This window comes from Carcharodon carcharias, chromosome 33, assembly GCF_017639515.1.
Source record: "Carcharodon carcharias isolate sCarCar2 chromosome 33, sCarCar2.pri, whole genome shotgun sequence".
NCBI lineage: Eukaryota > Metazoa > Chordata > Chondrichthyes > Lamniformes > Lamnidae > Carcharodon > Carcharodon carcharias.
In genome coordinates this window covers 13,190,238-13,203,063 of record NC_054499.1, presented here as the reverse complement: position 1 = coordinate 13,203,063, position 12,826 = coordinate 13,190,238, and positions in this window count along the sequence as shown.

Sequence of the window (12,826 nt, the reverse complement as noted above, 5' to 3'; positions counted from 1 at the left end):
GGGAGTGTGTGTCAGTATTTGCAGAGGATCCCAGGGAGTGTGTCAGTATTTACAGGGGGTCCCCGGGGAGTGTGTGTCAGTATTTACAGGGGTCCCTGGGCATTGTGTGTCAGTATTTACAGGGGGGTCCCCAGGGAGTGTGTGTCAGTATTTACAGGGGGTCCCCGGGGATTGTGTGTCAGTATTTAAAGGGTGTCCTGGGGAGTGAGTGTCTTTACAGGGGGTCCCGGGGAGTGTGTGTCAGTATTTACAGGGGGGGTCCCGGGGAGTGTGTGTCTTTACAGGGGGTCCCGGGGATTGTGTGTCAGTATTTACAGGGTGTCCTGGGGAGTGAGTGTCTTTACAGGGGGTCCCGGGGAGTGTGTGTCAGTATTTACAGGGGGGTCCCGGGGAGTGTGTGTCTTTACAGGGGGTCCCGGGGAGTGTGTGTCTTTACCGGGGGTCCCGGGGAATGTGTGTCTTTACAGGGGCTCCCGGGGAGTGTGTGTCAGTATTTGCCGAGGATCCCAGGGAGTGTGTCAGTAGTTACAGGGGGTCCCAGGGGAGTGTGTGTCAGTATTTACAGAGGGTCCCAGCGAGTGATTCTCAGTATTTACAGGAGGTCCCCGGGGAGTGTTTGTCAGTTTTTACAGGGGCTCCCGGGGAGTGTGTGTCAGTATTTACAGAGGATCCCGGGGAGAGTGTGTCAGTATTTACAGGGGGCTCCTGGGCAGTTTGTCAGTATTTACAGCGGGTCCTGGGGAGTGTGTGTCAGTATTTACAGGGGGTCCCTGGGGAGTGTGTGTCAGTATTTACAGGGGTCCCAGGGAGTGTGTGTCAGTATTGACAGGGTGTGGGGTCCGCAGGGAGTGTGTGTCAGTATTTACAGGGGGTCCCCAGGGAGAGTGTGTCAATATTTACAGGGGGCTCCTGGGGAGTGTGTGTCAGTATTTACAGAGTGTCCCGGGGAGTGTGTGTCAGTATTTACAGGGGGTCCCCGGGGAGAGTGTGTCAGTATTTACAGGGGGTCCCCGGGGAGTGTGTGTCAGTATTGGCAGGGGTTTCCCGGGGAGTGTGTGTCAGTATTTACAGAGGGTCCCAGCGAATGTTTCTCAGTATTTACAAGAGGTCCCCGGGGATTGTGTGTCAGTTTTTACAGGGGGAACCCGGGGAGAGTGTGTGTCAGTATTTACAGGGGGGTCCCCGGAGAGAGTGTGTGTCAGTATTTACAGGGGGGTACCCGGGGAGTGTGTGTCAGTATTTACAGGGGGTTCCTGGGGAGTGTGTGTCAGTATTTACAGGGGGGTCCCCAGGGAGTGTGTGTCAGTATTTACAGGGGGTCCCCGGGGATTGTGTGTCAGTATTTACAGGGTGTCCTGGGGAGTGAGTGTCTTTACAGGGGGTCCCGGGGAGTGTGTGTCAGTATTTACAGGGGGGTCCCGGGGAGTGTGTGTCTTTACAGGGGGTCCCGGGGAGTGTGTGTCTTTACAGGGGGTCCCGGGGAGTGTGTGTCTTTACAGGGGCTCCCGGGGAGTGTGTGTCAGTATTTGCAGAGGATCCCAGGGAGTGTGTCAGTATTTACAGGGGGTCCCCGGGGAGTGTGTGTCAGTATTTACAGGGGTCCCTGGGCATTGTGTGTCAGTATTTACAGGGGGGTCCCCAGGGAGTGTGTGTCAGTATTTACAGGGGGTCCCCGGGGATTGTGTGTCAGTATTTAAAGGGTGTCCTGGGGAGTGAGTGTCTTTACAGGGGGTCCCGGGGAGTGTGTGTCAGTATTTACAGGGGGGGTCCCGGGGAGTGTGTGTCTTTACAGGGGGTCCCGGGGATTGTGTGTCAGTATTTACAGGGTGTCCTGGGGAGTGAGTGTCTTTACAGGGGGTCCCGGGGAGTGTGTGTCAGTATTTACAGGGGGGTCCCGGGGAGTGTGTGTCTTTACAGGGGGTCCCGGGGAGTGTGTGTCTTTACCGGGGGTCCCGGGGAATGTGTGTCTTTACAGGGGCTCCCGGGGAGTGTGTGTCAGTATTTGCCGAGGATCCCAGGGAGTGTGTCAGTAGTTACAGGGGGTCCCAGGGGAGTGTGTGTCAGTATTTACAGAGGGTCCCAGCGAGTGATTCTCAGTATTTACAGGAGGTCCCCGGGGAGTGTTTGTCAGTTTTTACAGGGGCTCCCGGGGAGTGTGTGTCAGTATTTACAGAGGATCCCGGGGAGAGTGTGTCAGTATTTACAGGGGGCTCCTGGGCAGTTTGTCAGTATTTACAGCGGGTCCTGGGGAGTGTGTGTCAGTATTTACAGGGGGTCCCTGGGGAGTGTGTGTCAGTATTTACAGGGGTCCCAGGGAGTGTGTGTCAGTATTGACAGGGTGTGGGGTCCGCAGGGAGTGTGTGTCAGTATTTACAGGGGGTCCCCAGGGAGAGTGTGTCAATATTTACAGGGGGCTCCTGGGGAGTGTGTGTCAGTATTTACAGAGTGTCCCGGGGAGTGTGTGTCAGTATTTACAGGGGGTCCCCGGGGAGAGTGTGTCAGTATTTACAGGGGGTCCCCGGGGAGTGTGTGTCAGTATTGGCTGGGGTTTCCCGGGGAGTGTGTGTCAGTATTTACAGAGGGTCCCAGCGAATGTTTCTCAGTATTTACAAGAGGTCCCCGGGGATTGTGTGTCAGTTTTTACAGGGGGAACCCGGGGAGAGTGTGTGTCAGTATTTACAGGGGGGTCCCCGGAGAGAGTGTGTGTCAGTATTTACAGGGGGGTACCCGGGGAGTGTGTGTCAGTGTTTACAGGGGGTTCCTGGGGAGTGTGTGTCAGTATTTACAGGGGGGTCCCCAGGGAGTGTGTGTCAGTATTTACAGGGGGTCCCCGGGGATTGTGTGTCAGTATTTACAGGGTGTCCTGGGGAGTGAGTGTCTTTACAGGGGGTCCCGGGGAGTGTGTGTCAGTATTTACAGGGGGGTCCCGGGGAGTGTGTGTCTTTACAGGGGGTCCCGGGGAGTGTGTGTCTTTACAGGGGGTCCCGGGGAGTGTGTGTCTTTACAGGGGCTCCCGGGGAGTGTGTGTCAGTATTTGCAGAGGATCCCAGGGAGTGTGTCAGTATTTACAGGGGGTCCCCGGGGAGTGTGTGTCAGTATTTACAGGGGTCCCTGGGCATTGTGTGTCAGTATTTACAGGGGGCTCCTGGGGAGTTTGTCAGTATATACAGGGGGTCCTGGGGAGTGTGTGTTAGTATTTACAGGGGGTCCCTGGGGAGTGTGTGTCAGGAGTTACAGGGGGTCCCCGGGGAGTGTGTGTCAGTATTTACAGGGGGTCCTGGGGAGTGTGTGTCTTTACAGGGCGTCCCGCGGAGTGTGTGTCAGTATTTACAGGGGTCCCGGGGAGTGTGTGTCTTTACAGGGGGTCCCAGGGAGTGTGTGTCAGTATTTACAGGGGGGTCCCGGGCAGTGTGTGTCTTTACAGGGGGTCCCGGTGAGTGTGTGTTTTTACAGGGGGTCCCGGGGAGTGTGTGTCAGTATTTACAGGGTGTCCCGGGGAGTGTGTGTCAGTATTTAGAGGGGTCCCTGGGGAGTGTGTGTCAGTATTTACAGGGGGATCCCGGGGAGAGTGTGTCAGTATTTACAGGGGGCTCCTGGGCAGTTTGTCAGTATTTACAGCGTGTCCTGGGGAGTGTGTGTCAGTATTTACAGGGGGTCCCTGGGGAGTGTGTGTCAGTATTTACAGGGGTCCCAGGGAGTGTGTGTCAGTATTGACAGGGTGTGGGGTCCGCAGGGAGTGTGTGTCAGTATTTACAGGGGGTCCCCAGGGAGAGTGTGTCAGTATTTACAGGGGGCTCCTGGGGAGTGTGTGTCAGTATTTACAGAGTGTCCCGGGGAGTGTGTGTCAGTATTGGCAGGGGTTTCCCGGGGATTGTGTGTCAGTATTTACAGAGGGTCCCAGCGAATGTTTCTCAGTATTTACAAGAGGTCCCCGGGGATTGTGTGTCAGTTTTTACAGGGGGAACCCGGGGAGAGTGTGTGTCAGTATTTACAGGGGGGTCCCCGGAGAGAGTGTGTGTCAGTATTTACAGGGGGGTCCCCGGGGAGTGTGTGTCAGTATTTACAGGGGGTTCCTGGGGAGTGTGTGTCAGTATTTAGAGGGGGGTCCCCAGGGAGTGTGTGTCAGTATTTACAGGGGGTCCCCGGGGATTGTGTGTCAGTATTTACAGGGTGTCCTGGGGAGTGAGTGTCTTTACAAGGAGTCCCGGGGAGTGTGTGTCAGTATTTACAGGGGGGTCCCGGGGAGTGTGTGTCTTTACAGGGGGTCCCGGGGAGTGTGTGTCTTTACAGGGGGTCCCGGGGAGTGTGTGTCTTTACAGGGCCTCCGGGGAGTGTGTGTCAGTATTTACAGAGGATCCCAGGGAGTGTGTCAGTATTTACAGGGGGTCCCAGGGGAGTGTGTGTCAGTATTTACAGAGGGTCCCAGCGAGTGATTCTCAGTATTTACAGGAGGTCCCCGTGGATTGTTTGTCAGTTTTTACAGGGGGATCCCGGGGAGTGTGTGTCAGTATTTACAGGGGGTCCCTGGGGAGAATGTGTGTCAGTATTTACAGGGGGGTCCCCGGGGTGTGTGTGTCAGTATTTACAGGGGGTCTCCGGGGAGTGTGTGTCAGTATTTACAGGGGGTCCTGGGGAGTGTGTGTCTTTACAGGGGGTCCCAAGGAGTGTGTGTCAGTATTTACAGGGGTCCCAGGGAGTGTGTGTCAGTATTTACAGGGGGGTCCCGGGCAGTGAGTGTCTTTACAGCAGGTCCCGGGGAGTGTGTGTCTTTACAGGGGGTCCCGGGGAGTGTGTGTCAGTATTTAGAGGGGTCCCTGGGGAGTGTGTGTCAGTATTTACAGGGGGTCCCCGGGGAGAGTGTGTGTCAGTATTTACAGGGGGGTCCCCGGGGAGTGTGTGTCAGTATTTACAGGAGGTCGTGGGGAGTGTTTGTCAGTATTTACAGGGGGTCCTGGGGAGTGTGTGTCTTTACAGGGGGTCCCGAGGAGTGTGCGTCAGTATTTACAGGGTGTCCTGGGGAGTGAGTGTCTTTACAGGGGGTCCCGGGGAGTGTGTGTCAGTATTTACAGGGGGGTCCCGGGGAGTGTGTGTCTTTACAGGGGGTCCCGGGGAGTGTGTGTCTTTACAGGGGGTCCCGGGGAGTGTGTGTCTTTACAGGGGCTCCCGGGGAGTGTGTGTCTTTAGAGGGGCTCCCGGGGAGTGTGTGTCAGTATTTACAGAGGATCCCGGGGAGAGTGTGTCAGTATTTACAGGGGGCTCCTGGGCAGTTTGTCAGTATTTACAGCGGGTCCTGGGGAGTATGTGTCAGTATTTACAGGGGGTCCCTGGGGAGTGTGTGTCAGTATTTACAGGGGTCCCAGGGAGTGTGTGTCAGTATTGACAGGGTGTGGGGTCCGCAGGGAGTGTGTGTCAGTATTTACAGGGGGTCCCCAGGGAGAGTGTGTCAATATTTACAGGGGGCTCCTGGGGAGTGTGTGTCAGTATTTACAGAGTGTCCCGGGGAGTGTGTGTCAGTATTTACAGGGGGTCCCTGGGGAGAGTGTGTCAGTATTTACAGGGGGTCCCCGGGGAGTGTGTGTCAGTATTGGCAGGGGTTTCCCGGGGAGTGTGTGTCAGTATTTACAGAGGGTCCCAGCGAATGTTTCTCAGTATTTACAAGAGGTCCCCGGGGATTGTGTGTCAGTTTTTACAGGGGGAACCCGGGGAGAGTGTGTGTCAGTATTTACAGGGGGGTCCCTGGAGAGAGTGTGTGTCAGTATTTACAGGGGGGTCCCCGGGGAGTGTGTGTCAGTATTTACAGGGGGTTCCTGGGGAGTGTGTGTCAGTATTTACAGGGGGGTCCCCAGGGAGTGTGTGTCAGTATTTACAGGGGGTCCCCGCGGATTGTGTGTCAGTATTTACAGGGTGTCCTGGGGAGTGAGTGTCTTTACAGGGGGTCCCGGGGAATGTGTGTCAGTATTTACAGGGGGGTCCCGGGGAGTGTGTGTCTTTACAGGGGGTCCCGGGGAGTGTGTGTCTTTACAGGGGGTCCCGGGGAGTGTGCGTCTTTACAGGGGCTCCCGGGGAGTGTGTGTCAGTATTTGCAGAGGATCCCAGGGAGTGTGTCAGTAGTTACAGGGTGTCCCAGGGGAGTTTGTGTCAGTATTTACAGAGGGTCCCAGCGAGTGATTCTCAGTATTTACAGGAGGTCCCCGGGGAGTGTTTGTCAGTTTTTACCTGGGGATCCCGGGGAGTGTGTGTCAGTATTTACAGGGGGTCCCCGGGGAGAGTGTGTGTCAGTATTTACAGGGGGTCCCCGGGGAGAGTGTGTCAGTATTTACAGGGGGTCCCCGGGGTGTGTGTGTCAGTATTGGCAGGGGTTTCCCGGGGAGTGTGTGTCAGTATATACAGAGGGTCCCAGCGAATGTTTCTCAGTATTTACAAGAGGTCCCTGGGGATTGTGTGTCAGTTTTTACAGGGGGAACCCGGGGAGAGTGTGTGTCAGTATTTACAGGGGGGGTCCCCGGAGAGAGTGTGTGTCAGTATTTACAGGGGGGTCCCCGGGGAGTGTGTGTCAGTATTTACAGGGGGTTCCTGGGGAGTGTGTGTCAGTATTTACAGGGGGGTCCCCAGGGAGTGTGTGTCAGTATTTACAAGGGGTCCCCGGGGATTGTGTGTCAGTATTTACAGGGGGTCCGGGGGAGTGAGTGTCTTTACAGGGGGTCCCGGGGAGTGTGTGTCAGTAGTTACAGGGGGGTCCCGGGGAGTGTGTGTCTTTACAGGGGGTCCCGGGTAGTGTGTGTCTTTACAGGGGGTCCCGGGGAGTGTGTGTCTTTACAGGGGCTCCCGGGGAGTGTGTGTCAGTATTTGCAGAGGATCCCAGGGAGTGTGTCAGTAGTTACAGGGGGTCCCAGGGGAGTGTGTGTCAGTATTTACAGAGGGTCCCAGCGAGTGATTCTCAGTATTTACAGGAGGTCCCCGGGGAGTGTTTGTCAGTTTTTACAGGGGGATCCCGGGGAGTGTGTGTCAGTATTTACAGGGGGTCCCCGGGGAGAGTGTGTGTCAGTATTTACAGGGGGTCCCCGGGGAGAGTGTGTCAGTATTTACAGGGGGTCCCGGGGAGTGTGTGTCTTTACAGGGGGTCCCGGGGAGTGTGTGTCTTTACAGGGGGTCCCGGGGAGTGTGTGTCTTTACAGGGGCTCCCGGGGAGTGTGTGTCAGTATTTGCAGAGGATCCCAGGGAGTGTGTCAGTAGTTACAGGGGGTCCCAGGGAGTGTGTGTCAGTATTTACAGGGGGGTCCCGGGCAGTGAGTGTCTTTATAGCGGGTCCCGGGGAGTGTGTGTCTTTACAGGGGGTCCCGGGGAGTGTGTGTCAGTATTTACAGAGGTTCCCAGGGAGTGTGTCAGTATTTACAGGGGATGCCGGGGAGTGTGTGTCAGTATTTAGAGGGGTCCCTGGGGAGTGTGTGTCAGTATTTACAGGGGGTCCCCGGGGAGAGTGTGTGTCAGTATTTACAGGGGGGTCCCCGGGGAGTGTGTGTCAGTATTTACAGGGGGTCGTGGGGAGTGTTTGTCAGTATTTACAGGGGGTCCTGGGGAGTGTGTGTCTTTACAGGGGGTCCCGAGGAGTGTGCGTCAGTATTTACAGGGTGTCCTGGGGAGTGAGTGTCTTTACAGGGGGTCCCGGGGAGTGTGTGTCAGTATTTACAGGGGGGGTCCCGGGGAGTGTGTGTCTTTACAGGGGGTCCCGGGGAGTGTGTGTCTTTACAGGGGGTCCCGGGGAGTGTGTGTCTTTACAGGGGCTCCCGGGGAGTGTGTGTCTTTAGAGGGGCTCCCGGGGAGTGTGTGTCAGTATTTACAGAGGATCCCGGGGAGAGTGTGTCAGTATTTACAGGGGGCTCCTGGGCAGTTTGTCAGTATTTACAGCGGGTCCTGGGGAGTGTGTGTCAGTATTTACAGGGGGTTCCTGGGGAGTGTGTGTCAGTATTTACAGGGGTCCCAGGGAGTGTGTGTCAGTATTGACAGGGTGTGGGGTCCGCAGGGAGTGTGTGTCAGTATTTACAGGGGGTCCCCAGGGAGAGTGTGTCAATATTTACAGGGGGCTCCTGGGGAGTGTGTGTCAGTATTTACAGAGTGTCCCGGGGAGTGTGTGTCAGTATTTACAGGGGGTCCCCGGGGAGAGTGTGTCAGTATTTACAGGGGGTCCCCGGGGAGTGTGTGTCAGTATTGGCAGGGGTTTCCCGGGGAGTGTGTGTCAGTATTTACAGAGGGTCCCAGCGAATGTTTCTCAGTATTTACAAGAGGTCCCCGGGGATTGTGTGTCAGTTTTTACAGGGGGAACCCGGGGAGAGTGTGTGTCAGTATTTACAGGGGGGTCCCCGGAGAGAGTGTGTGTCAGTATTTACAGGGGGGTCCCCAGGGAGTGTGTGTCAGTATTTACAGGGGGTTCCTGGGGAGTGTGTGTCAGTATTTACAGGGGGGTCCCCAGGGAGTGTGTGTCAGTATTTACAGGGGGTTCCTGGGGAGTGTGTGTCAGTATTTACAGGGGGGTCCCCAGGGAGTGTGTGTCAGTATTTACAGGGGGTCCCCGGGGATTGTGTGTCAGTATTTACAGGGTGTCCTGGGGAGTGAGTGTCTTTACAGGGGGTCCCGGGGAGTGTGTGTCAGTATTTACAGGGGGGTCCCGGGGAGTGTGTGTCTTTACAGGGGGTCCCGGGGAGTGTGTGTCTTTACAGGGGGTCCCGGGGAGTGTCTGTCTTTACAGGGGCTCCCGGGGAGTGTGTGTCATTATTTGCAGAGGATCCCAGGGAGTGTGTCAGTAGTTACAGGGGGTCCCAGGGGAGTGTGTGTCAGTATTTACAGAGGGTCCCAGCGAGTGATTCTCAGTATTTACAGGAGGTCCCCGGGGAGTGTTTGTCAGTTTTTACAGGGGGATCCCGGGGAGTGTGTGTCAGTATTTACAGGGGGTCCCCGGGGAGAGTGTGTGTCAGTATTTACAGGGGGTCCCCGGGGAGAGTGTGTCAGTATTTACAGGGGGTCCCCGGGGAGTGTGTGTCAGTATTGGCAGGGGTTTCCCGGGGAGTGTGTGTCAGTATTTACAGAGGGTCCCAGCGAATGTTTCTCAGTATTTACAAGAGGTCCCCGGGGATTGTGTGTCAGTTTTTACAGGGGGAACCCGGGGAGAGTGTGTGTCAGTATTTACAGGGGGGTCCCCGGAGAGAGTGTGTGTCAGTATTTACAGGGGGGTCCCCGGGGAGTGTGTGTCAGTATTTACAGGGGGTTCCTGGGGAGTGTGTGTCAGTATTTACAGGGGGGTCCCCAGGGAGTGTGTGTCAGTATTTACAGGGGGTCCCCGGGGATTGTGTGTCAGTATTTACAGGGTGTCCTGGGGAGTGAGTGTCTTTACAGGGGGTCCCGGGGAGTGTGTGTCAGTATTTACAGGGGGGTCCCGGGGAGTGTGTGTCTTTACAGGGGGTCCCGGGGAGTGTGTGTCTTTACAGGGGGTCCCGGGGAGTGTGTGTCTTTACAGGGGCTCCCGGGGAGTGTGTGTCAGTATTTGCAGAGGATCCCAGGGAGTGTGTCAGTAGTTACAGGGGGTCCCAGGGGAGTGTGTGTCAGTATTTACAGAGGGTCCCAGCGAGTGATTCTCAGTATTTACAGGAGGTCCCCGGGGAGTGTTTGTCAGTTTTTACAGGGGGATCCCTGGGAGTGTGTGTCAGTATTTACAGGGGGTCCCCGGGGAGAGTGTGTGTCAGTATTTACAGGGGGTCCCCGGGGAGAGTGTGTCAGTATTTACAGGGGGTCCCCGGGGAGTGTGTGTCAGTATTGGCAGGGGTTTCCCGGGGAGTGTGTGTCAGTATTTACAGAGGGTCCCAGCGAATGTTTCTCAGTATTTACAAGAGGTCCCCGGGGATTGTGTGTCAGTTTTTACAGGGGGAACCCGGGGAGAGTGTGTGTCAGTATTTACAGGGGGGTCCCCGGAGAGAGTGTGTGTCAGTATTTACAGGGGGGTCCCCGGGGAGTGTGTGTCAGTATTTACAGGGGGTTCCTGGGGAGTGTGTGTCAGTATTTACAGGGGGGTCCCCAGGGAGTGTTTGTCAGTATTTACAGGGGGTCCCCGGGGATTGTGTGTCAGTATTTACAGGGTGTCCTGGGGAGTGAGTGTCTTTACAGGGGGTCCCGGGGAGTGTGTGTCAGTATTTACAGGGGGGTCCCGGGGAGTGTGTGTCTTTACAGGGGGTCCCGGGGAGTGTGTGTCTTTACAGGGGGTCCCGGGGAGTGTGTGTCTTTACAGGGGCTCCCGGGGAGTGTGTGTCAGTATTTGCAGAGGATCCCAGGGAGTGTGTCAGTAGTTACAGGGGGTCCCAGGGAGTGTGTGTCAGTATTTACAGAGGGTCCCAGCGAGTGATTCTCAGTATTTACAGGAGGTCCCCGGGGAGTGTTTGTCAGTTTTTACAGGGGGATCCCTGGGAGTGTGTGTCAGTATTTACAGGGGGTCCCCGGGGAGAGTGTGTGTCAGTATTTACAGGGGGTCCCCGGGGAGAGTGTGTCAGTATTTACAGGGGGTCCCCGGGGAGTGTGTGTCAGTATTGGCAGGGGTTTCCCGGGGAGTGTGTGTCAGTATTTACAGGGGGGTCCCGGGGAGTGTGTGTCTTTACAGGGGGTCCCGGGGATTGTGTGTCAGTATTTACAGGGTGTCCTGGGGAGTGAGTGTCTTTACAGGGGGTCCCGGGGAGTGTGTGTCAGTATTTACAGGGGGGTCCCGGGGAGTGTGTGTCTTTACAGGGGGTCCCGGGGAGTGTGTGTCTTTACCGGGGGTCCCGGGGAATGTGTGTCTTTACAGGGGCTCCCGGGGAGTGTGTGTCAGTATTTGCCGAGGATCCCAGGGAGTGTGTCAGTAGTTACAGGGGGTCCCAGGGGAGTGTGTGTCAGTATTTACAGAGGGTCCCAGCGAGTGATTCTCAGTATTTACAGGAGGTCCCCGGGGAGTGTTTGTCAGTTTTTACAGGGGGATCCCGGGGAGTGTGTGTCAGTATTTACAGGGGGTCCCCGGGGAGAGTGTGTGTCAGTATTTACAGGGGGTCCCCGGGGAGAGTGTGTCAGTATTTACAGGGGGTCCCCGGGGAGTGTGTGTCAGTATTTACAGGGGGTCCCCGGGGAGAGTGTGTGTCAGTATTTACAGGGGGTCCCCGGGGAGAGTGTGTCAGTATTTACAGGGGGTCCCCGGGGAGTGTGTGTCAGTATTGGCAGGGGTTTCCCGGGGAGTGTGTGTCAGTATTTACAGAGGGTCCCAGCGAATGTTTGTCAGTATTTACAAGAGGTCCCCGGGGATTGTGTGTCAGTTTTTACAGGGGGAACCCGGGGAGAGTGTGTGTCAGTATTTACAGGGGGGTCCCCGGAGAGAGTGTGTGTCAGTATTTACAGGGGGGTCCCCGGGGAGTGTGTGTCAGTATTTACAGGGGGTTCCTGGGGAGTGTGTGTCAGTATTTACAGGGGGGTCCCCAGGGAGTGTGTGTCAGTATTTACAGGGGGTCCCCGGGGATTGTGTGTCAGTATTTAAAGGGTGTCCTGGGGAGTGAGTGTCTTTACAGGGGGTCCCGGGGAGTGTGTGTCAGTATTTACAGGGGGGTCCCGGGGAGTGTGTGTCTTTACAGGGGGTCCCGGGGATTGTGTGTCAGTATTTACAGGGTGTCCTGGGGAGTGAGTGTCTTTACAGGGGGTCCCGGGGAGTGTGTGTCAGTATTTACAGGGGGGTCCCGGGGAGTGTGTGTCTTTACAGGGGGTCCCGGGGAGTGTGTGTCTTTACCGGGGGTCCCGGGAAATGTGTGTCTTTACAGGGGCTCCCGGGGAGTGTGTGTCAGTATTTACAGAGGGTCCCAGCGAGTGATTCTCAGTATTTACAGGAGGTCCCCGGGGAGTGTGTGTCAGTTTTTACAGGGGCTCCCGGGGAGTGTGTGTCTTTAGAGGGGCTCCCGGGGAGTGTGTGTCAGTATTTACAGAGGATCCCGGGGAGAGTGTGTCAGTATTTACAGGGGGCTCCTGGGCAGTTTGTCAGTATTTACAGCGGGTCCTGGGGAGTGTGTGTCAGTATTTACAGGGGGTCCCTGGGGAGTGTGTGTCAGTATTTACAGGGGTCCCAGGGAGTGTGTGTCAGTATTGACAGGGTGTGGGGTCCGCAGGGAGTGTGTGTCAGTATTTACAGGGGGTCCCCAGGGAGAGTGTGTCAATATTTACAGGGGGCTCCTGGGGAGTGTGTGTCAGTATTTACAGAGTGTCCCGGGGAGTGTGTGTCAGTATTTACAGGGGGTCCCCGGGGAGAGTGTGTCAGTATTTACAGGGGGTCCCCGGGGAGTGTGTGTCAGTATTGGCAGGGGTTTCCCGGGGAGTGTGTGTCAGTATTTACAGAGGGTCCCAGCGAATGTTTCTCAGTATTTACAAGAGGTCCCCGGGGATTGTGTGTCAGTTTTTACAGGGGGAACCCGGGGAGAGTGTGTGTCAGTATTTACAGGGGGGTCCCCGGAGAGAGTGTGTGTCAGTATTTACAGGGGGGTACCCGGGGAGTGTGTGTCAGTATTTACAGGGGGTTCCTGGGGAGTGTGTGTCAGTATTTACAGGGGGGTCCCCAGGGAGTGTGTGTCAGTATTTACAGGGGGTCCCCGGGGATTGTGTGTCAGTATTTACAGGGTGTCCTGGGGAGTGAGTGTCTTTACAGGGGGTCCCGGGGAGTGTGTGTCAGTATTTACAGGGGGGTCCCGGGGAGTGTGTGTCTTTACAGGGGGTCCCGGGGAGTGTGTGTCTTTACAGGGGGTCCCGGGGAGTGTGTGTCTTTACAGGGGCTCCCGGGGAG